This window comes from Crinia signifera, chromosome 1, assembly GCF_055691185.1.
Source record: "Crinia signifera chromosome 1, ASM5569118v1, whole genome shotgun sequence".
NCBI lineage: Eukaryota > Metazoa > Chordata > Amphibia > Anura > Myobatrachidae > Crinia > Crinia signifera.
Genome location: NC_139217.1, coordinates 227,521,299 through 227,548,476, shown reverse-complemented (window position 1 = coordinate 227,548,476; position 27,178 = coordinate 227,521,299).

The window sequence follows — 27,178 nt, the reverse complement described above, 5'->3', positions numbered from 1 at the left end:
GCTGATGCAATTCTCATTAGGGATGGCCATCGGCCATCGATGGTTATAAACCATCAATGGGTTATGGTCGATGTTCCTTAGTTTTGACATCGATCGGGTTGAACCAGATCACACAATCAATGTCAAGCTCAAACTACTAGTTTTGTTTTGCTATTTCCTGGGACACGGAGCATAGCTCCATCCACGACACCAGTGAAGCCCCGCCCCCATATTCTGATTGGCCCACAGGCCAGTCAGTCAAATATAATGAATGACCACTGATATGTAACAACATTGATGGCAAAGGCCACAATGGCCATCATTAATACTCATTCAAAACAATCCTTTCCGATTGGTTTATGTACTGTCAGTCAACAGTTTTCTATTTTACTACTTTTGATGGGACCATCATGCAAAAGTCTTCAACCAGGAAGCCAATTGGTCAAGAATGTTCTTGTTATCAACCATCTTTGGCTGGTTTTGAAGGTTTTCAATTAGACTAGGGTGAGGAAGGACCTAAGTAAGTTATGGAGAGCAAATAAATTCCTTATGCAAATTAGTTTGAAAATTAGACCATCTGATTGGCTGATGCAATTCTCATTAGGGATGGCCATCGATGTTTATAAACCGTCGATGGGTTATGGTCGATGTTCCTTAGTTTTGACATCGATCGGGTTGAACCAGATGGTTTCACACAATCAATGTCAAGCTCAAACTACTAGTTTTGTTTTGCTATTTCCTGGGACACGGAGCATAGCTCCACCCACGACACCAGTGAAGCCCCGCCCCCGTATTCTGATTGGCCCACAGGCCAGTCAGTCAAATATAATGAATGACCACTGATATATAACAACATTGATGGCAAAGGCCACAATGGCCATCATTAATACTCAATCAAAACAATCCTTTCCGATTGGTTTATGTACTGTCAGTCAACAGTTTTCTATTTTACTACTTTTGATGGGACCATCATGCAAAAGTCTTCAACCAAGAAGCCAATTGGTCAAGAATGTTCTTGTTATCAACCATCTTTGGCTGGTTTTGAAGGTTTTCAATTAGACTATGGTGAGGAAGGACCTAAGTGAGTTATGGAGAGCAAATAAATTCCTTATGCAAATTAGTTTGGAAATTAGACCATCTGATTGGCTGATGCAATTCTCATTAGGGATGGCCATCGGCCATCGATGTTTATAAACCATCGATAGGTTATGGTCGATGTTCCTTAGTTTTGACATCGATCGGGTTGAACCAGATGGTTTCACAAAATCAATGTCAAGCTCAAACTACTAGTTTTGTTTTGCTATTTCCTGGGACACGGAGCATAGCTCCACCCACGACACCAGTGAAGCCCCGCCCCTGTATTCTGATTGGCCCACAGGCCAGACAGTCAAATATAATGAATGACCACTGATATATAACAACATTGATGGCAAAGGCCACAATGGCCATCATTAATACTCATTCAAAACAATCCATTCCGATTGGTTTATGTACTGTCAGTCAACAGTTTTCTATTTTACTACTTTTGATGGGACCATCATGCAAAAGTCTTCAACCAAGAAGCCAATTGGTCAAGAATGTTCTTGTTATCAACCATCTTTGGCTGGTTTTGAAGGTTTTCAATTAGACTAGGGTGAGGAAGGACCTAAGTAAGTTATGGAGAGCAAATAAATTCCTTATGCAAATTAGTTTGGAAATTAGACCATCTGATTGGCTGATGCAATTCTCATTAGGGATGGCCATCGGCCATCGATGGTTATAAACCATCGATGGGTTATGGTCGATGTTCCTTAGTTTTGACATCGATCGGGTTGAACCAGATGGTTTCACACAATCAATGTCAAGCTCAAACTACTAGTTTTGTTTTGCTATTTCCTGGGACACGGAGCATAGCTCCACCCACGACACCAGTAAAGCCCCGCTCCCGTATTCTGATTGGCCCACAGGCCAGTCAGTCAAATATAATGAATGACCACTGATATATAACAACATTGATGGCAAAGGCCACAATGGCCATCATTAATACTCATTCAAAACAATCCTTTCCGATTGGTTTATGTACTGTCAGTCAACAGTTTTCTATTTTACTACTTTTGATGGGACCATCAAGCAAAAGTCTTCAACCAGGAAGCCAATTGGTCAAGAATGTTCTTGTTATCAACCATCTTTGGCTGGTTTTGAAGGTTTTCAATTAGAATAGGGTGAGGAAGGACCTAAGTAAGTTATGGAGAGCAAATAAATTCCTTATGCAAATTAGTTTGGAAATTAGACCATCTGATTGGCTGATGCAATTCTCATTAGGGATGGCCATCGGCCATCGATGGTTATAAACCATCAATGGGTTATGGTCGATGTTCCTTAGTTTTGACATCGATCGGGTTGAACCAGATCACACAATCAATGTCAAGCTCAAACTACTAGTTTTGTTTTGCTATTTCCTGGGACACGGAGCATAGCTCCATCCACGACACCAGTGAAGCCCCGCCCCCATATTCTGATTGGCCCACAGGCCAGTCAGTCAAATATAATGAATGACCACTGATATGTAACAACATTGATGGCAAAGGCCACAATGGCCATCATTAATACTCATTCAAAACAATCCTTTCCGATTGGTTTATGTACTGTCAGTCAACAGTTTTCTATTTTACTACTTTTGATGGGACCATCATGCAAAAGTCTTCAACCAGGAAGCCAATTGGTCAAGAATGTTCTTGTTATCAACCATCTTTGGCTGGTTTTGAAGGTTTTCAATTAGACTAGGGTGAGGAAGGACCTAAGTAAGTTATGGAGAGCAAATAAATTCCTTATGCAAATTAGTTTGGAAATTAGACCATCTGATTGGCTGATGCAATTCTCATTAGGGATGGCCATCGGCCATCGATGGTTATAAACCATCAATGGGTTATGGTCGATGTTCCTTAGTTTTGACATCGATCGGGTTGAACCAGATCACACAATCAATGTCAAGCTCAAACTACTAGTTTTGTTTTGCTATTTCCTGGGACACGGAGCATAGCTCCACCCACGACACCAGTAAAGCCCCGCTCCCGTATTCTGATTGGCCCACAGGCCAGTCAGTCAAATATAATGAATGACCACTGATATATAACAACATTGATGGCAAAGGCCACAATGGCCATCATTAATACTCATTCAAAACAATCCTTTCCGATTGGTTTATGTACTGTCAGTCAACAGTTTTCTATTTTACTACTTTTGATGGGACCATCAAGCAAAAGTCTTCAACCAGGAAGCCAATTGGTCAAGAATGTTCTTGTTATCAACCATCTTTGGCTGGTTTTGAAGGTTTTCAATTAGAATAGGGTGAGGAAGGACCTAAGTAAGTTATGGAGAGCAAATAAATTCCTTATGCAAATTAGTTTGGAAATTAGACCATCTGATTGGCTGATGCAATTCTCATTAGGGATGGCCATCGGCCATCGATGGTTATAAACCATCAATGGGTTATGGTCGATGTTCCTTAGTTTTGACATCGATCGGGTTGAACCAGATCACACAATCAATGTCAAGCTCAAACTACTAGTTTTGTTTTGCTATTTCCTGGGACACGGAGCATAGCTCCATCCACGACACCAGTGAAGCCCCGCCCCCATATTCTGATTGGCCCACAGGCCAGTCAGTCAAATATAATGAATGACCACTGATATGTAACAACATTGATGGCAAAGGCCACAATGGCCATCATTAATACTCATTCAAAACAATCCTTTCCGATTGGTTTATGTACTGTCAGTCAACAGTTTTCTATTTTACTACTTTTGATGGGACCATCATGCAAAAGTCTTCAACCAGGAAGCCAATTGGTCAAGAATGTTCTTGTTATCAACCATCTTTGGCTGGTTTTGAAGGTTTTCAATTAGACTAGGGTGAGGAAGGACCTAAGTAAGTTATGGAGAGCAAATAAATTCCTTATGCAAATTAGTTTGAAAATTAGACCATCTGATTGGCTGATGCAATTCTCATTAGGGATGGCCATCGATGTTTATAAACCGTCGATGGGTTATGGTCGATGTTCCTTAGTTTTGACATCGATCGGGTTGAACCAGATGGTTTCACACAATCAATGTCAAGCTCAAACTACTAGTTTTGTTTTGCTATTTCCTGGGACACGGAGCATAGCTCCACCCACGACACCAGTGAAGCCCCGCCCCCGTATTCTGATTGGCCCACAGGCCAGTCAGTCAAATATAATGAATGACCACTGATATATAACAACATTGATGGCAAAGGCCACAATGGCCATCATTAATACTCAATCAAAACAATCCTTTCCGATTGGTTTATGTACTGTCAGTCAACAGTTTTCTATTTTACTACTTTTGATGGGACCATCATGCAAAAGTCTTCAACCAGGAAGCCAATTGGTCAAGAATGTTTTTGTTATCAACCATCTTTGGCTGGTTTTGAAGGTTTTCAATTAGACTATGGTGAGGAAGGACCTAAGTGAGTTATGGAGAGCAAATAAATTCCTTATGCAAATTAGTTTGGAAATTAGACCATCTGATTGGCTGATGCAATTCTCATTAGGGATGGCCATCGGCCATCGATGTTTATAAACCATCGATAGGTTATGGTCGATGTTCCTTAGTTTTGACATCGATCGGGTTGAACCAGATGGTTTCACAAAATCAATGTCAAGCTCAAACTACTAGTTTTGTTTTGCTATTTCCTGGGACACGGAGCATAGCTCCACCCACGACACCAGTGAAGCCCCGCCCCCGTATTCTGATTGGCCCACAGGCCAGACAGTCAAATATAATGAATGACCACTGATATATAACAACATTGATGGCAAAGGCCACAATGGCCATCATTAATACTCATTCAAAACAATCCATTCCGATTGGTTTATGTACTGTCAGTCAACAGTTTTCTATTTTACTACTTTTGATGGGACCATCATGCAAAAGTCTTCAACCAAGAAGCCAATTGGTCAAGAATGTTCTTGTTATCAACCATCTTTGGCTGGTTTTGAAGGTTTTCAATTAGACTAGGGTGAGGAAGGACCTAAGTAAGTTATGGAGAGCAAATAAATTCCTTATGCAAATTAGTTTGGAAATTAGACCATCTGATTGGCTGATGCAATTCTCATTAGGGATGGCCATCGGCCATCGATGGTTATAAACCATCGATGGGTTATGGTCGATGTTCCTTAGTTTTGACATCGATCGGGTTGAACCAGATGGTTTCACACAATCAATGTCAAGCTCAAACTACTAGTTTTGTTTTGCTATTTCCTGGGACACGGAGCATAGCTCCACCCACGACACCAGTAAAGCCCCGCTCCCGTATTCTGATTGGCCCACAGGCCAGTCAGTCAAATATAATGAATGACCACTGATATGTAACAACATTGATGGTAAAGGCCACAATGGCCATCATTAATACTCATTCAAAACAATCCTTTCCGATTGGTTTATGTACTGTCAGTCAACAGTTTTCTATTTTACTACTTTTGATGGGACCACCATGCAAAAGTCTTCAACCAGGAAGCCAATTGGTCAAGAATGTTCTTGTTATCAACCATCTTTGGCTGGCTTTGAAGGTTTTCAATTAGACGAGGGTGAGGAAGGACCTAAGTAAGTTATGGAGAGAAAATAAATTCCTTATGCAAATTAGTTTGGAAATTAGACCATCTGATTGGCTGATGCAATTCTCATTAGGGATGGCCATCGGCCATCGATGTTTATAAACCATCGATGGGTTATGGTCGATGTTCCTTAGTTTTGACATCGATCGGGTTGAACCAGATGGTTTCACACAATCAATGTCAAGCTCAATATACTAGTTTTGTTTTGCTATTTCCTGGGACACTGAGCATAGCTCCACCCACGACACCAGTGAAGCCCCGCCCCCGTATTCTGATTGGCCCACAGGCCAGTCAGTCAAATATAATGAAAGACCACTGATATGTAACAACATTGATGGCAAAGGCCACAATGGCCATCATTAATACTCATTCAAAACAATCCTTTCCGATTGGTTTATGTACTGTCAGTAAACAGTTTTCTATTTTACTACTTTTGATGGGACCATCATGCAATAGCCTTCAACCAGGAAGCCAATTGGTCAAGAATGTTCTTGTTATCAACCATCTTTGGCTGGTTTTGAAGGTTTTCAATTAGACTAGGGTGAGGAAGGACCTAAGTAAGTTATGGAGAGCAAGTAAATTACTTATGCAAATTAGTTTGGAAATTAGACCATCTGATTGGCTGATGCAATTCTCATTAGGGATGGCCATCGATGGTTATAAACCATCGAGTGGTTATGGTCGATGTTCCTTAGTTTTGACATCGATCGGGTTGAACCAGATGGTTTCACACAATCAATGTCAAGCTAAAACTACTAGTTTTGTTTTGCTATTTCCTGGGACACGGAGCATAGCTCCACCCACGACACCAGTGAAGCCCCGCCCCCATATTCTGATTGGCCCACAGGCCAGTCAGTCAAATATAATGAATGACCACTGATATATAACAACATTGATGGCAAAGGCCACAATGGCCATCATTAATACTCATTCAAAACAATCCTTTCCGATTGGTTTATGTACTGTCAGTCAACAGTTTTCTATTTTACTACTTTTGATGGGAACATCAAGCAAAAGTCTTCAACCAGGAAGCCAATTGGTCAAGAATGTAATTGTTATCAACCATCTTTGGCTGGTTTTGAAGGTTTTCAATTAGACTATGGTGAGGAAGGACCTATGTAAGTTATGGAGAGCAAATAAATTCCTTATGCAAATTAGTTTGGAAATTAGACCATCTGATTGGCTGATGCAATTCTCATTAGGGATGGCCATCGATGGTTATAAACCATCGATAGGTTATGGTCGATGTTCCTTAGTTTTGACATTGATCGGGTTGAACCAGATGGTTTCACAAAATCAATGTCAAGCTCAAACTACTAGTTTTGTTTTGATATTTCCTGGGACACGGAGCATAGCTCCACCCACGACACCAGTGAAGCCCCGCCCCCGTATTCTGATTGGCCCACAGGCCAGTCAGTCAAATATAATGAATGACCACTGATATATAACAACATTGATGGCAAAGGCCACAATGGCCATCATTAATACTCATTCAAAACAATCCATTCCGATTGGTTTATGTACTGTCAGTCAACAGTTTTCTATTTTACTACTTTTGATGGGACCATCATACAAAAGTCTTCAACCAAGAAGCAAATTGGTCAAGAATGTTCTTGTTATCAACCATCTTTGGCTGGTTTTGAAGGTTTTCAATTAGACTAGGGTGAGGAAGGACCTAAGTAAGTTATGGAGAGCAAATAAATTCCTTATGCAAATTACTTTGGAAATTAGACCATCTGATTGGCTGATGCAATTCTCATTAGGGATGGCCATCGGCCATCGATGGTTATAAACCATCGATGGGTTATGGTCGATGTTCCTTAGTTTTGACATTGATCGGGTTGAACCAGATGGTTTCACACAATCAATGTCAAGCTCAAACTACTAGTTTTGTTTTGCTATTTCCTGGGACACGGAGCATAGCTCCACCCACGACACCAGTGAAGCCCCGCCCCCATATTCTGATTGGCCCACAGGCCAGTCAGTCAAATATAATGAATGACCACTGATATGTAACAACATTGATGGCAAAGGCCACAATGGCCATCATTAATACTCATTCAAAACAATCCTTTCCGATTGGTTTATGTACTGTCAGTCAACAGTTTTCTATTTTACTACTTTTGATGGGACCACCATGCAAAAGTCTTCAACCAGGAAGCCAATTGGTCAAGAATGTTCTTGTTATCAACCATCTTTGGCTGGCTTTGAAGGTTTTCAATTAGACTAGGGTGAGGAAGGACCTAAGTAAGTTATGGAGAGAAAATAAATTCCTTATGCAAATTAGTTTGGAAATTAGACCATCTGATTGGCTGATGCAATTCTCATTAGGGATGGCCATCGGCCATCGATGTTTATAAACCATCGATGGGTTATGGTCGATGTTCCTTAGTTTTGACATCGATCGGGTTGAACCAGATGGTTTCACACAATCAATGTCAAGCTCAAACTACTAGTTTTGTTTTGCTATTTCCTGGGACACTGAGCATAGCTCCACCCACGACACCAGTGAAGCCCCGCCCCCGTATTCTGATTGGCCCACAGGCCAGTCAGTCAAATATAATGAAAGACCACTGATATGTAACAACATTGATGGCAAAGGCCACAATGGCCATCATTAATACTCATTCAAAACAATCCTTTCCGATTGGTTTATGTACTGTCAGTCAACAGTTTTCTATTTTACTACTTTTGATGGGACCATCATGCAATAGCCTTCAACCAGGAAGCCAATTGGTCAAGAATGTTCTTGTTATCAACCATCTTTGGCCGGTTTTGAAGGTTTTCAATTAGACTAGTGTGAGGAAGGACCTAAGTAAGTTATGGAGAGCAAGTAAATTCCTTATGCAAATTAGTTTGGAAATTAGACCATCTGATTGGCTGATGTAATTCTTATTAGGGATGGCCATCGGCCATCGATGTTTATAAACCATCAATGGGTTATGGTCGATGTTCCTTAGTTTTGACATTGATAGGGTTGAACCAGATGGTTTCACACAATCAATGTCAAGCTCAAACTACTAGTTTTGTTTTGCTATTTCCTGGAACACGGAGCATAGCTCCACCCACAACACCAGTGAAGCCCCGCCCCCGTATTCTGATTGGCCCACAGGCCAGTCAATCAAATATAATGAATGACCACTGATATATAACAACATTGATGGCAAAGGCCACAATGGCCATCATTAATACTCATTCAAAACAATCCTTTCCTATTGGTTTATGTACTGTCAGTCAACAGTTTTCTATTTTACTACTTTTGATGGGACCATCAAGCAAAAGTCTTCAACCAGGAAGCCAATTGGTCAAGAATGTTCTTGTTATCAACCATCTTAGGCTGGTTTTAAAGGTTTTCAATTAGACTAGGGTGAGGAAGTACCTAAGTAAGTTATGGAGAGCAAATAAATTCCCTATGCAAATTAGTTTGGAAATTAGACCATCTGATTGGCTGATGCAATTCTCATTAGGGATGGCCATTGGCCATCGGCCATCGATGTTTATAAACCATCGATGGGTTATGGTCGATGTTCCTTAGTTTTGACATCGATCGGGTTGAACCAGATGGTTTCACACAATCAATGTCAAGCTCAAACTACTAGTTTTGTTTTGCTATTTCCTGGGACACGGAGCATAGCTCCACCCACGACACCAGTGAAGCCCCGCCCCCGTATTCTGATTGGCCCACAGGCCAGTCAGTCAAATATAATGAATGACCACTGATATGTAACAACATTGATGGCAAAGGCCACAATGGCCATCATTAATACTCATTCAAAACAATCCTTTCCGATTGGTTTATGTACTGTCAGTCAACAGTTTTCTATTTTACTACTTTTGATGGGACCATCAAGCAAAAGTCTTCAACCAGGAAGCCAATTGGTCAAGAATGTTCTTGTTATCAACCATCTTTGGCAGGTTTTGAAGGTTTTCAATTAGACTATGGTGAGGAAGGACCTATGTAAGTTATGGAGAGCAAATAAATTCCTTATGCAAATTAGTTTGGAAATTAGACCATCTGATTGGCTGATGCAATTCTCATTAGGGATGGCCATCGGCCATCGGCCATCGGCCATCGATGTTTATAAACCATCGATGGGTTATGGTCGATGTTCCTTAGTTTTGACATCGATCGGGTTGAACCAGATGGTTTCACACAATCAATGTCAAGCTCAAACTACTAGTTTTGTTTTGCTATTTCCTGGGACACTGAGCATAGCTCCACCCACGACACCAGTGAAGCCCCGCCCCCGTATTCTGATTGGCCCACAGGCCAGTCAGTCAAATATAATGAATGACCACTGATATGTAACAACATTGATGGCAAAGGCCACAATGGCCATCATTAATACTCATTCAAAACAATCCTTTCCGATTGGTTTATGTACTGTCAGTCAACAGTTTTCTATTTTACTACTTTTGATGGGACCATCAAGCAAAAGTCTTCAACCAGGAAGCCAATTGGTCAACAATGTTCTTGTTATCAACCATCTTTGGCTGGTTTTGAAGGTTTTCAATTAGACTATGGTGAGGAAGGACCTATGTAAGTTATGGAGAGCAAATAAATTCCTTATGCAAATTAGTTTGGAAATTAGACCATCTGATTGGCTGATGCAATTCTCATTAGGGATGGCCATCGGCCATCGATGTTTATAAACCATCGATAGGTTATGGTCGATGTTCCTTAGTTTTGACATCGATCGGGTTGAACCAGATGGTTTCACAAAATCAATGTCAAGCTCAAACTACTAGTTTTGTTTTGCTATTTCCTGGGACACGGAGCATAGCTCCACCCACGACACCAGTGAAGCCCCGCCCCCGTATTCTGATTGGCCCACAGGCCAGTCAGTCAAATATAATGAATGACCACTGATATATAACAACATTGATGGCAAAGGCCACAATGGCCATCATTAATACTCATTCAAAACAATCCATTCCGATTGGTTTATGTACTGTCAGGCAACAGTTTTCTATTTTACTACTTTTGATGGGACCATCATACAAAAGTCTTCAACCAAGAAGCCAATTGGTCAAGAATGTTCTTGTTATCAACCATCTTTGGCTGGCTTTGAAGGTTTTCAATTAGACTAGGGTGAGGAAGTACCTAAGTAAGTTATGGAGAGCAAATAAATTCCTTATGCAAATTAGTTTGGAAATTAGACCATCTGATTGGCTGATGCAATTCTCATTAGGGATGGCCATCGGCCATCGATGTTTATAAACCATCGATGGGTTATGGTCGATGTTCCTTAGTTTTGACATCGATCGGGTTGAACCAGATGGTTTCACACAATCAATGTCAAGCTCAAACTACTAGTTTTGTTTTGCTATTTCCTGGGACACTGAGCATAGCTCCACCCACGACACCAGTGAAGCCCCGCCCCCGTATTCTGATTGGCCCACAGGCCAGTCAGTCAAATATAATGAAAGACCACTGATATGTAACAACATTGATGGCAAAGGCCACAATGGCCATCATTAATACTCATTCAAAACAATGCTTCCCGATTGGTTTATGTACTGTCAGTCAACAGTTTTCTATTTTACTACTTTTGATGGGACCATCATGCAATAGCCTTCAACCAGGAAGCCAATTGGTCAAGAATTTTCTTGTTATCAACCATCTTTGGCTGGTTTTGAAGGTTTTCAATTAGACTAGGGTGAGGAAGGACCTAAGTAAGTTATGGAGAGCAAGTAAATTACTTATGCAAATTAGTTTGGAAATTAGACCATCTGATTGGCTGATGCAATTCTCATTAGGGATGGCCATCGGCCATCGATGTTTATAAACCATCGATGGGTTATGGTCGATGTTCCTTAGTTTTGACATCGATCAGGTTTAACCAGATGGTTTCACACAATCAATGTCAAGCTTAAACTACTAGTTTTGTTTTGCTATTTCCTGGGACACGGAGCATAGCTCCACCCACGACACCAGTGAAGCCCCGCCCCCGTATTCTGATTGGCCCACAGGCCAATCAGTCAAATATAATGAATGACCACTGATATGTAACAACATTGATGGCAAAGGCCACAATGGCCATCATTAATACTCATTCAAAACAATCCGTTCCGATTGGTTTAAGTACTGTCAGTCAACAGTTTTCTATTTTACTACTTATGATGGGACCATCATGCAATAGTCTTTAACCAGGAAGCCAATTGGTCAAGAATGTTCTTGTTATCAACCATCTTAGGCTGGTTTTGAAAGTTTTCAATTACACTAGGGTGAGGAAGGACCTAAGTAAGTTATGGAGAGCAAATAAATTCCATATGCAAAATAGTTTGGAAATTAGACCATCTGATTGGCTGATGCAATTCTCATTAGGGATGGCCATCGGCCATCGATGTTTATAAACCATCAATGGGTTATTGTTGATGTTCCTTAGTTTTGACATCGATCGGGTTGAACCAGATGGTTTCACACAATCAATTTCAAGCTCAAACTACTAGTTTTGTTTTGCTATTTCCTGGGACACGGAGCATAGCTCCACCCACGACACCAGTGAAGCCCCGCCCCCGTATTCTGATTGGCCCACAGGCCAGTCAGTCAAATATAATGAATGACCACTGATTTGTAACAACATTGATGGCAAAGGCCACAATGGCCATCATTAATACTCATTCAAAACAATCCTTTCCGATTGGTTTATGTACTGTCAGTCAACAGTTTTCTATTTTACTACTTTTGATGGGACCATCATGCAATAGTCTTCAACCAGGAAGCCAATTGGTCAAGAATGTTCTTGTTATCAACCATCTTTGGCCGGTTTAGAAGGTTTTCAATTAGACTAGGGTGAGGAAGGACCTAAGTAAGTTATGGAGAGCAAATAAATTCCTTATGCAAATTAGTTTGGAAATTAGACCATCTGATTGGCTGATGCAATTCTCATTAGGGATGGCCATCGGCCATCGATGTTTATAAACCATCGATGGGTTATGGTCGATGTTCCTTAGTTTTGACATCGATCGGGTTGAACCAGATGGTTTCACACAATCAATGTCAAGCTCAAACTACTAGTTTTGTTTTGCTATTTCCTGGGATACGGGGCATAGCTCCACCCACGACACCAGTGAAGCCCTGCCCCCGTATTCTGATTGGCCCACAGGCCAGTCAGTCAAATATAATGAATGACCACTTATATGTAACAACATTGATGGCAAAGGCCACAATGGCCATCATTAATACTCATTCAAAACAATCCTTTCCGATTGGTTTATGTACTGTCAGTCAACAGTTTTCTATTTTACTACTTTTGATGGGACCATAATGCAATAGTCTTCAACCAGGAAGCCAATTGGTCAAGAATGTTCTTGTTATCAACCATCTTTGGCTGGTTTTGAAGGTTTTCAATTAGACTAGGGAGAGGAAGGACCAAAGTAAGTTATGGAGAGCAAATAAATTCCTTATGCAAATTAGTTTGGAAATTAGACCATCTGATTGGCTGATGCAATTCTCATTAGGGATGGCCATCGGCGTTTATAAACCATCGATGGGTTATGGTCGATGTTCCTTAGTTTTGACATCGATCGGGTTGAACCAGATGGTTTAACACAATCAATGTCAAGCTCAAACTAATAGTTTTGTTTTGCTATTTCCTGGAACACGGAGCATAGCTCCACCCACGACACCAGTGAAGCCCCGCCCCCGTATTCTGATTGGCCCACAGGCCAGTCAGTCAAATATAATGAATGACCACTGATATGTAACAACATTGATGGCAAAGGCCACAATGGCCATCATTAATACTCATTCAAAACAATCCTTTCCGATTGGTTTATGTACTGTCAGTCAACAGTTTTCTATTTTACTACTTTTGATGGGACCATCATGCAATAGTCTTCAACCAGGAAGCCAATTGGTCAAGAATGTTCTTGTTATCAACCATCTTTGGCTGGTTTTGAAGGTTTTCAATTAGACTAGAGTGAGGAAGGACCTAAGTAAGTTATGGAGAGCAAATAAATTCCTTATGCAAATTAGTTTGGAAATTAGACCATCTGATTGGCTGATGCAATTCTCATTAGGGATGGCCATCGGCCATCGATGTTTATAAACCATCGATGGGTTATGGTCGATGTTCCTTAGTTTTGACATCGATCGGGTTGAACCAGATGGTTTCACACAATCAATGTCAAGCTCAAACTACTAGTTTTGTTTTGTTATTTCCTGGGACACAGAGCATAGCTCCACCCACGACACCAGTGAAGCCCCGCCCCCATATTCTTATTGGCCCACAGGCCAGTCAGTCAAATATAATGAATGACCACTGATATGTAACAACATTGATGGCAAAGGCCACAATGGCCATCATAAATACTCATTCAAAACAATCCCTTCCGATTGGTTTATGTACTGTCAGTCAACAGTTTTCTATTTTACTACTTTTGATGGAACCATCATGCAAAAGTCTTCAACCAGGGAGCCAATTGGTCAAAAATGTTCTTGTTATCAACCATCTTTTGGCTGGTTTTGAAGGTTTTCAATTAGACTAGGGTGCGGAAGGACCTAAGTAAGTTATGGAGAGCAAATAAATTCCTTATGCAAATTAGTTTGGAAATTAGACCATCTGATTGGCTGATGCAATTCTCATAAGGGATGGCCATCGGCAATCGATGTTTATAAACCATCGATTGGTTATGGATGATGTTCCTTAGTTTTGACATCGATCGGGTTGAACCAGATGGTTTCACACAATCAATGTCAAGCTCAAACTACTAGTTTTGTTTTGCTATTTCCTGGGACACGGAGCATAGCTCCACCCACGACACCAGTGAAGCCCCGCCCCCATATTCTGATTGGCCCACAGGCCAGTCAGTCAAATATAATGAATGACCACTGATATGTAACAACATTGATGGCAAAGGCCACAATGGCCATCATTAATACTCATTCAAAACAATCCTTTCCGATTGGTTTATGTACTGTCAGTCAACAGTTTTCTATTTTACTACTTTTGATGGGACCATCATGCAATAGTCTTCAACAAGGAAGCCAATTGGTCAAGAATGTTCTTGTTATTAACCATCTTTTGGCTGGTTTTGATGGTTTTCAATTAGACTAGGGTGAGGAAGGACCTAAGTAAGTTATGGAGAGCAAATAAATTCCTTATGCAAATTAGTTTGGAAATTAGACCATCTGATTGGCTGATGCAATTCTCATTAGGGATGGCCATCGGCCATCGATGTTTATAAACCATCGATGGGTTATGGTCGATGTTCCTTAGTTTTGACATCGATCGGGTTGAACCAGATGGTTTCACACAATCAATGTCAAGCTCAAACTACTAGTTTTGTTTTGCTATTTCCTGGGACACGGAGCATAGCTCCACCCACGACACCAGTGAAGCCCCGCCCCCGTATTCTGATTGGCCCACAGGCCAGTCAGTCAAATATAATGAATGACCACTGATATGTAACAACATTGATGGCAAAGGCCACAATGGCCATCATTAATACTCATTCAAAACAATCCCTTCCGATTGGTTTATGTACTGTCAGTCAACAGTTTTCTATTTTACTACTTTTGATGGGACCATCATGCAAAAGTCTTCAACCAGGAAGCCAATTGGTCAAGAATGGTCTTGTCATCAACCATCTTTGGCTGGTTTTGAAGGTTTTCAATTAGACTAGGGTGAGGAAGGACCTAAGTAAGTTATGGAGAGCAAATAAATTCCTTATGCAAATTAGTTTGGAAATTAGACCATCTGATTGGCTGATGCAATTCTCATTAGGGATGGCCATCGATGTTTATAAACCATCGATGGGTTATGGTCGATGTTCCTTAGTTTTGACATTGATCGGGTTGAACCAGATGGTTTCACACAATCAATGTCAAGCTCAAACTACTAGTTTTGTTTTGCTATTTCCTGGGACACGGAGCATAGCTCCACCCACGGCACCAGTGAAGCCCCGCCCCCGTATTCTGATTGGCCCACAGGCCAGTCAGTCAAATATAATGAATGACCACTGATATGTAACAACATTGATGGCAAAGGCCACAATGGCCATCATTAATACCCATTCAAAACAATCCTTTCCGATTGGTTTATGTACTGTCAGTCAACAGTTTTCTATTTTACTACTTTTGATGGGACGATCATGCAAAAGTCTTCAACCAGGAAGCCAATTGGTCAAGAATGTTCTTGTTATCAACCATCTTTGGCTGGTTTTGAAGGTTTTCAATTAGAATAGGGTGAGGAAGGACCTAAGTAAGTTATGGAGAGCAAATAAATTCCTTATGCAAATTAGTTTGGAAATTAGACCATCTGATTGGCTGATGCAATTCTCATTAGGGTTGGCCATCGGCCATCGGCCATCGATGGTTATAAACCATCAATGGGTTATGGTCGATGTTCCTTAGTTTTGACATCGATCGGGTTGAACCAGATCACACAATCAATGTCAAGCTCAAACTACTAGTTTTGTTTTGCTATTTCCTGGGACACGGAGCATAGCTCCATCCACGACACCAGTGAAGCCCCGCCCCCATATTCTGATTGGCCCACAGGCCAGTCAGTCAAATATAATGAATGACCACTGATATGTAACAACATTGATGGCAAAGGCCACAATGGCCATCATTAATACTCATTCAAAACAATCCTTTCCGATTGGTTTATGTACTGTCAATCAACAGTTTTCTATTTTACTACTTTTGATGGGACCATCATGCAAAAGTCTTCAACCAGGAAGCCAATTGGTCAAGAACATTCTTGTTATCAACCATCTTTGGCTGGTTTTGAAGGTTTTCAATTAGACTAGGGTGAGGAAGGACCTAAGTAAGTTATGGAGAGCAAATAAATTCCTTATGCAAATTAGTTTGGAAATTAGACCATCTGATTGGCTGATGCAATTCTCATTAGGGATGGCCATCGATGTTTATAAACCATCGATGGGTTATGGTCGATGTTCCTTAGTTTTGACATCGATCGGGTTGAACCAGATGGTTTCACACAATCAATGTCAAGCTCAAACTACTAGTTTTGTTTTGCTATTTCCTGGGACACGGAGCATAGCTCCACCCACGACACCAGTGAAGCCCCGCCCCCGTATTCTGATTGGCCCACAGGCCAGTCAGTCAAATATAATGAATGACCACTGATATGTAACAACATTGATGGCAAAGGCCACAATGGCCATCATTAATACTCATTCAAAACAATCCTTTCCGATTGGTTTATGTACTGTCAGTCAACAGTTTTCTATTTTACTACTTTTGATGGGACCACCATGCAAAAGTCTTCAACCAGGAAGCCAATTGGTCAAGAATGTTCTTGTTATCAACCATCTTTGGCTGGCTTTGAAGGTTTTCAATTAGACTATGGTGAGGAAGGACCTATGTAAGTTATGGAGAGCAAATAAATTCCTTATGCAAATTAGTTTGGAAATTAGACCATCTGATTGGCTGATGCAATTCTCATTAGGGATGGCCATCGGCCATCGATGTTTATAAACCATCGATAGGTTATGGTCGATGTTCCTTAGTTTTGACATCGATAGGGTTGAACCAGATGGTTTCACACAATCAATGTCAAGCTCAAACTACTAGTTTTGTTTTGCTATTTCCTGGAACACGGAGCATAGCTCCACCCACGACACCAGTGAAGCCCCGCCCGCGTATTCTGATTGGCCCACAGGCCAGTCAGTCAAATATAATGAATGACCACTGATATGTAACAACATTGATGGCAAAGGCCACAATGGCCATCATTAATACTCATTCAAAACAATCCTTTCCGATTGGTTTATGTACTGTCAGTCAACAGTTTTCTATTTTACTACTTTTGATGGGACCATCATGCAATAGTCTTCAACCAGGAAGCCACTTGGTCAAGAATGTTCTTGTTATCAACCATCTTTGGCTGGTTTAGAAGGTTTTCAATTAGACTAGGGTGAGGAAGTACCTAAGTAAGTTATGGAGAGCAAATAAATTCCTTATGCAAATTAGTTTGGAAATTAGACCATCTGATTGGCTGATGCAATTCTCATTAGGGATGGCCATCGGCCATCGATGTTTATAAACCATCGATGGGTTATGGTCGATGTTCCTTAGTTTTGACATCGATCGGGTTGAACCAGATGGTTTCACACAATCAATGTCAAGCTCAAACTACTAGTTTTGTTTTGCTATTTCCTGGGACACGGAGCATAGCTCCACCCACGACACCAGTGAAGCCCCGCCCCCGTATTCTGATTGGCCCACAGGCCAGTCAGTCAAATATAATGAATGACCACTGATATGTAACAACATTGATGGCAAAGGCCACAATGGCCATCATTAATACTCATTCAAAACCATCCTTTCCGATTGGTTTATGTACTGTCAGTCAACAGTTTTCTATTTTACTACTTTTGATGGGACCATCATGCAATAGTCTTCAACCAGGAAGCCAATTGGTCAAGAATGTTCTTGTTATCAACCATCTTTGGCTGGTTTTGAAGGTTTTCAATTAGACTAGGGAGAGGAAGGACCTAAGTAAGTTATGGAGAGCAAATAAATTCCTTATGCAAATTAGTTTGGAAATTAGACCATCTGATTGGCTGATGCAATTCTCATTAGGGATGGCCATCGGCCATCGGCCATCGATGTTTATAAACCATCGATGGGTTATGGTCGATGTTCCTTAGTTTTGACATCGATCGGGTTGAACCAGATGGTTTCACACAATCAATGTCAAGCTCAAACTACTAGTTTTGTTTTGCTATTTCCTGGGACACTGAGCATAGCTCCACCCACGACACCAGTGAAGCCCCGCCCCCGTATTCTGATTGGCCCACAGGCCAGTCAGTCAAATATAATGAAAGACCAATGATATGTAACAACATTGATGGCAAAGGCCACAATGGCCATCATTAATACTCATTCAAAACAATGCTTTCCGATTGGTTTATGTACTGTCAGTCAACAGTTTTCTATTTTACTACTTTTGATGGAACCATCATGCAATAGCCTTCAACCAGGAAGCCAATTGGTCAAGAATTTTCTTGTTATCAACCATCTTTGGCTGGTTTTGAAGATTTTCAATTAGACTAGGGTGAGGAAGGACCTAAGTAAGTTATGGAGAGCAAATAAATTCCATATGCAAACTAGTTTGGAAATTAGACCATCTGATTGGCTGATGCAATTCTCATTAGGGATGGCCATCGGCCATCGATGTTTATAAACCATCAATGGGTTATGGTTGATGTTCCTTAGTTTTGACATCGATCGGGTTGAACCAGATGGTTTCACACAATCAATGTCAAGCTCAAACTACTAGTTTTGTTTTGCTATTTCATGGGACACGGAGCATAGCTCCACCCACGACACCAGTGAAGCCCCGCCCCCGTATTCTGATTGGCCCACAGGCCAGTCAGTCAAATATAATGAATGACCACTGATTTGTAACAACATTGATGGCAAAGGCCACAATGGCCATCATTAATACTCATTCAAAACAATCCTTTCCGATTGGTTTATGTACTGTCAGTCAACAGTTTTCTATTTTACTACTTTTGATGGGACCATCATGCAATAGTCTTCAACCAGGAAGCCAATTGGTCAAGAATGTTCTTGTTATCAACCATCTTTGGCTGGTTTAGAAGGTTTTCAATTAGACTAGGGTGAGGAAGGACCTAAGTAAGTTATGGAGAGCAAATAAATTCCTTATGCAAATTGTTTGGAAATTAGACCATCTGATTGGCTGATGCAATTCTCATTAGGGATGGCCATCGGCCATCGATGTTTATAAACCATCGATGGGTTATGGTCGATGTTCCTTAGTTTTGACATCGATCGGGTTGAACCAGATGGTTTCACACAATCAATGTCAAGCTCAAACTACTAGTTTTGTTTTGCTATTTCCTGGGACACGGAGCATAGCTCCACCCACGACACCAGTGAAGCCCCGCCCCCGTATTCTGATTGGCCCACAGGCCAGTCAGTCAAATATAATGAATGACCACTGATATGTAACAACATTGATGGCAAAGGCCACAATGGCCATCATTAATACTCATTCAAAACCATCCTTTCCGATTGGTTTATGTACTGTCAGTCAACAGTCTTCTATTTTACTACTTTTGATGGGACCATCATGCAATAGTCTTCAACCAGGAAGCCAATTGGTCAAGAATGTTCTTGTTATCAACCATCTTTGGCTGGTTTTGAAGGTTTTCAATTAGACTAGGGAGAGGAAGGACCTAAGTAAGTTATGGAGAGCAAATAAATTCCTTATGCAAATTAGTTTGGAAATTAGACCATCTGATTGGCTGATGCAATTCTCATTAGGGATGGCCATCGGCCATCGGCCATCGATGTTTATAAACCATCGATGGGTTATGGTCGATGTTCCTTAGTTTTGACATCGATCGGGTTGAACCAGATGGTTTCACACAATCAATGTCAAGCTCAAACTACTAGTTTTGTTTTGCTATTTCCTGGGACACTGAGCATAGCTCCACCCACGACACCAGTGAAGCCCCGCCCCCGTATTCTGATTGGCCCACAGGCCAGTCAGTCAAATATAATGAAAGACCAATGATATGTAACAACATTGATGGCAAAGGCCACAATGGCCATCATTAATACTCATTCAAAACAATGCTTTCCGATTGGTTTATGTACTGTCAGTCAACAGTTTTCTATTTTACTACTTTTGATGGAACCATCATGCAATAGCCTTCAACCAGGAAGCCAATTGGTCAAGAATTTTCTTGTTATCAACCATCTTTGGCTGGTTTTAAAGGTTTTCAATTAGACTAGGGTGAGGAAGGACCTAAGTAAGTTATGGAGAGCAAATAAATTCCATATGCAAACTAGTTTGGAAATTAGACCATCTGATTGGCTGATGCAATTCTCATTAGGGATGGCCATCGGCCATCGATGTTTATAAACCATCAATGGGTTATGGTTGATGTTCCTTAGTTTTGACATCGATCGGGTTGAACCAGATGGTTTCACACAATCAATGTCAAGCTCAAACTACTAGTTTTGTTTTGCTATTTCCTGGGACACGGAGCATAGCTCCACCCACGACACCAGTGAAGCCCCGCCCCCGTATTCTGATTGGCCCACAGGCCAGTCAGTCAAATATAATGAATGACCACTGATTTGTAACAACATTGATGGCAAAGGCCACAATGGCCATCATTAATACTCATTCAAAACAATCCTTTCCGATTGGTTTATGTACTGTCAGTCAACAGTTTTCTATTTTACTACTTTTGATGGGACCATCATGCAATAGTCTTCAACCAGGAAGCCAATTGGTCAAGAATGTTCTTGTTATCAACCATCTTTGACCGGTTTAGAAGGTTTTCAATTAGACTAGGGTGAGGAAGGACCTAAGTAAGTTATGGAGAGCAAATAAATTCCTTATGCAAATTAGTTTGGAAATTAGACCATCTGATTGGCTGATGCAATTCTCATTAGGGATGGCCATCGGCCATCGATGTTTATAAACCATCGATGGGTTATGGTCGATGTTCCTTAGTTTTGACATTGATCGGGTTGAACCAGATGGTTTCACACAATCAATGTCAAGCTCAAACTACTAGTTTTGTTTTGCTATTTCCTGGGACACGGTGCATAGCTCCACCCACGACACCAGTGAAGCCCCGCCCCCATATTCTGATTGGCCCACAGGCCAGTCAGTCAAATATAATGAATGACCACTGATATGTAACAACATTGATGGCAAAGGCCACAATGGCCATCATTAATACTCATTCAAAACAATCCTTTCCGATTGGTTTATGTACTGTCAGTCAACAGTTTTCTATTTTACTACTTTTGATGGGACCATCATGCAATAGTCTTCAACCAGGAAGCCAATTGGTCAAGAATGTTCTTGTTATCATCCATCTTTGGCTGGTTTTGAAGGTTTTCAATTAGACTAGGGAGAGGAAGGACCTAAGTAAGTTATGGAGAGCAAATAAATTCCTTAGGCAAATTAGTTTGGAAATTAGACCATCTGATTGGCTGATGCAATTCTCATTAGGGATGGCCATCGGCCATCGGCCATCGATGTTTATAAACCATCGATGGGTTATGGTCGATGTTCCTTAGTTTTGACATCGATCGGGTTGAACCAGATGGTTTCACACAATCAATGTCAAGCTCAAACTACTAGTTTTGTTTTGCTATTTCCTGGGATACGGGGCATAGCTCCACCCACGACACCAGTGAAGCCCCGCCCCCATATTATGATTGGCCCACAGGCCAGTCAGTCAAATATAATGAATGACCACTTATATGTAACAACATTGATGGCAAAGGCCACAATGGCCATCATTAATACTCATTCAAAACAATCCTTTCCGATTGGTTTATGTACTGTCAGTCAACAGTTTTCTATTTTACTACTTTTGATGGGACCATAATGCAATAGTCTTCAACCAGGAAGCCAATTGGTCAAGAATGTTCTTGTTATCAACCATCTTTGGCTGGTTTTGAAGGTTTTCAATTAGACTAGGGAGAGGAAGGACCAAAGTAAGTTATGGAGAGCAAATAAATTCCTTATGCAAATTAGTTTGGAAATTAGACCATCTGATTGGCTGATGCAATTCTCATTAGGGATGGCCATCGGCGTTTATAAACCATCGATGGGTTATGGTCGATGTTCCTTAGTTTTGACATCGATCGGGTTGAACCAGATGGTTTAACACAATCAATGTCAAGCTCAAACTAATAGTTTTGTTTTGCTATTTCCTGGGACACGGAGCATAGCTCCACCCACGACACCATTGAAGCCCCGCCCCCGTATTCTGATTGGCCCACAGGCCAGTCAGTCAAATATAATGAATGACCACTGATATGTAACAACATTGATGGCAAAGGCCACAATGGCCATCATTAATACTCATTCAAAACAATCCTTTCCGATTGGTTTATGTACTGTCAGTCAACAGTTTTCTATTTTACTACTTTTGATGGGACCATCATGCAATAGTCTTCAACCAGGAAGCCAATTGGTCAAGAATGTTCTTGTTATCAACCATCTTTGGCTGGTTTTGAAGGTTTTCAATTAGACTAGAGTGAGGAAGGACCTAAGTAAGTTATGGAGAGCAAATAAATTCCTTATGCAAATTAGTTTGGAAATTAGACCATCTGATTGGCTGATGCAATTCTCATTAGGGATGGCCATCGGCCATCGATGTTTATAAACCATCGATGGGTTATGGTCGATGTTCCTTAGTTTTGACATTGATCGGGTTGAACCAGATGGTTTCACACAATCAATGTCAAGCTCAAACTACTAGTTTTGTTTTGTTATTTCCTGGGACACGGAGCATAGCTCCACCCACGACACCAGTGAAGCCCCGCCCCCATATTCTTATTGGCCCACAGGCCAGTCAGTCAAATATAGTGAATGACCACTGATATGTAACAACATTGATGGCAAAGGCCACAATGGCCATCATTAATACTCATTCAAAACAATCCCTTCCGATTGGTTTATGTACTGTCAGTCAACAGTTTTCTATTTTACTACTTTTGATGGAACCATCATGCAAAAGTCTTCAACCAGGGAGCCAATTGGTCAAAAATGTTCTTGTTATCAACCATCTTTTGGCTGGTTTTGAAGGTTTTCAATTAGACTAGGGTGCGGAAGGACCTAAGTAAGTTATGGAGAGCAAATAAATTCCTTATGCAAATTAGTTTGGAAATTAGACCATCTGATTGGCTGATGCAATTCTCATTAGGGATGGCCATCGGCAATCGATGTTTATAAACCATCGATTGGTTATGGATGATGTTCCTTAGTTTTGACATCGATCGGGTTGAACCAGATGGTTTCACACAATCAATGTCAAGCTCAAACTACTAGTTTTGTTTTGCTATTTCCTGGGACACAGAGCATAGCTCCACCCACGACACCAGTGAAGCCCCGCCCCCATATTCTGATTGGCCCACAGGCCAGTCAGTCAAATATAATGAATGACCACTGATATGTAACAACATTGATGGCAAAGGCCACAATGGCCATCATTAATACTCATTCAAAACAATCCTTTCCGATTGGTTTATGTACTGTCAGTCAACAGTTTTCTATTTTACTACTTTTGATGGGACCATCATGCAATAGTCTTCAACAAGGAAGCCAATTGGTCAAGAATGTTCTTGTTATTAACCATCTTTTGGCTGATTTTGATGGTTTTCAATTAGATTAGGGTGAGGAAGGACCTAAGTAAGTTATGGAGAGCAAATAAATTCCTTATGCAAATTAGTTTGGAAATTAGACCATCTGATTGGCTGATGCAATTCTCATTAGGGATGGCCATCGGCCATCGATGTTTATAAACCATCGATGGGTTATGGTCGATGTTCCTTAGTTTTGACATCGATCGGGTTGAACCAGATGGTTTCACACAATCAATGTCAAGCTCAAACTACTAGTTTTGTTTTGCTATTTCCTGGGACACGGAGCATAGCTCCACCCACGACACCAGTGAAGCCCCGCCCCCATATTCTGATTGGCCCACAGGCCAGTCAGTCAAATATAATGAATGACCACTGATATGTAACAACATTGATGGCAAAGGCCACAATGGCCATCATTAATACTCATTCAAAACAATCCTTTCCGATTGGTTTATGTACTGTCAGTCAACAGTTTTCTATTTTACTACTTTTGATGGGACCATCATGCAATAGTCTTCAACAAGGAAGCCAATTGGTCAAGAATGTTCTTGTTATTAACCATCTTTTGGCTGGTTTTGATGGTTTTCAATTAGATTAGGGTGAGGAAGGACCTAAGTAAGTTATGGAGAGCAAATAAATTCCTTATGCAAATTAGTTTGGAAATTAGACCATCTGATTGGCTGATGCAATTCTCATTAGGGATGGCCATCGGCCATCGATGTTTATAAACCATCGATGGGTTATGGTCGATGTTCCTTAGTTTTGACATCGATCGGGTTGAACCAGATGGTTTCACACAATCAATGTCAAGCTCAAACTACTAGTTTTGTTTTGCTATTTCCTGGGACACGGAGCATAGCTCCACCCACGACACCAGTGAAGCCCCGCCCCCGTATTCTGATTGGCCCACAGGCCAGTCAGTCAAATATAATGAATGACCACTGATATGTAACAACATTGATGGCAAAGGCCACAATGGCCATCATTAATACTCATTCAAAACAATCCTTTCCGATTGGTTTATGTACTGTCAGTCAACAGTTTTCTATTTTACTACTTTTGATGGGACCACCATGCAAAAGTCTTCAACCAGGAAGCCAATTGGTCAAGAATGTTCTTGTTATCAACCATCTTTGGCTGGCTTTGAAGGTTTTCAATTAGACTATGGTGAGGAAGGACCTATGTAAGTTATGGAGAGCAAATAAATTCCTTATGCAAATTAGTTTGGAAATTAGACCATCTGATTGGCTGATGCAATTCTCATTAGGGATGGCCATCGGCCATCGATGTTTATAAACCATCGATGGGTTATGGTCGATGTTCCTTAGTTTTGACATCGATCGGGTTGAACCAGATGGTTTCACACAATCAATGTCAAGCTTAAACTACTAGTTTTGTTTTGCTATTTCCTGGGATAAGGGGCATAGCTCCACCCACGACACCAGTGAAGCCCCGCCCCCGTATTCTGATTGGCCCACAGGCCAGTCAGTCAAATATAATGAATGACCACTTATATGTAACAACATTGATGGCAAAGGCCACAATGGCCATCATTAATACTCATTCAAAACAATCCTTTCCGATTGGTTTATGTACTGTCAGTCAACAGTTTTCTATTTTACTACTTTTGATGGGACCATAATGCAATAGTCTTCAACCAGGAAGCCAATTGGTCAAGAATGTTCTTGTTATCAACCATCTTTGGCTGGTTTTGAAGGTTTTCAATTAGACTAGGGTGAGGAAGGACCTAAGTAAGTTATGGAGAGCAAATAAATTCCTTATGCAAATTAGTTTGGAAATTAGACCATCTGATTGGCTGATGCAATTCTCATTAGGGATGGCCATCGGCCATCTATGTTTATAAACCATCGATGGGTTATGGTCGATGTTCCTTAGTTTTGACATCGATCGGGTTGAACCAGATGGTTTCACACAATCAATGTCAAGCTCAAACTACTAGTTTTGTTTTGTTATTTCCTGGGACACGGAGCATAGCTCCACCCACGACACCAGTGAAGCCCCGCCCCTGTATTCTTATTGGCCCACAGGCCAGTCAGTCAAATATAATGAATGACCACTGATATGTAACAACATTGATGGCAAAGGCCACAATGGCCATCATTAATACTCATTCAAAACAATCCCTTCCGATTGGTTTATGTACTGTCAGTCAACAGTTTTCTATTTTACTACTTTTGATGGAACCATCATGCAATAGTCTTCAATCAGGGAGCCAATTGGTCAAAAATGTTCTTGTTATCAACCATCTTTTGGCTGGTTTTGAAGGTTTTCAATTAGACTAGGGTGCGGAAGGACCTAAGTAAGTTATGGAGAGCAAATAAATTCCTTATGCAAATTAGTTTGGAAATTAGACCATCTGATTGGCTGATGCAATTCTCATTAGGGATGGCCATCGGCCATCGATGTTTATAAACCATCGATTGGTTATGGTCGATGTTCCTTAGTTTTGACATCGATCGGGTTGAACCAGATGGTTTCACACAATCAATGTCAAGCTCAAACTACTAGTTTTGTTTTGCTATTTCCTGGGACACGGAGCATAGCTCCACCCACGACACCAGTGAAGCCCCGCCCCCGTATTCTGATTGGCCCACAGGCCAGTCAGTCAAATATAATGAATGATCACTGTTATGTAACAACATTGATGGCTAAGGCCACAATGGCCATCATTAATACTCATTCAAAACAATCCTTTCCGATTGGTTTATGTACTGTCAGTCAACAGTTTTCTATTTTACTACTTTTGATGGGACCATCATGCAATAGTCTTCAACAAGGTAGCCAATTGGTCAAGAATGTTCTTGTTATTAACCATCTTTTGGCTGGTTTTGATGGTTTTCAATTAGACTAGGGTGAGGAAGGACCTAAGTAAGTTATGGAGAGCAAATAAATTCCTTATGCAAATTAGTTTGGAAATTAGACCATCTGATTGGCTGATGCAATTCTCATTAGGGATGGCCATCGGCCATCGATGTTGATAAACCATCGATGGGTTATGGTCGATGTTCCTTAGTTTTGACATCGATCGGGTTGAACCAGATGGTTTCACACAATCAATGTCAAGCTCAAACTACTAGTTTTGTTTTGCTATTTCCTGGGACACGGAGCATAGCTCCACCCACGACACCAGTGAAGCCCCGCCCCCGTATTCTGATTGGCCCACAGGCCAGTCAGTCAAATATAATGAATGACCACTGATATGTAACAACATTGATGGCAAAGGCCACAATGGCCATCATTAATACTCATTCAAAACAATCCCTTCCGATTGGTTTATGTACTGTCAGTCAACAGTTTTCTATTTTACTACTTTTGATGGGACCATCATGCAAAAGTCTTCAACCATGTAGCCAATTGGTCAAGAATGTTCTTGTCATCAACCATCTTTGGCTGGTTTTGAAGGTTTTCAATTAGACTAGGGTGAGGAAGGACCTAAGTAA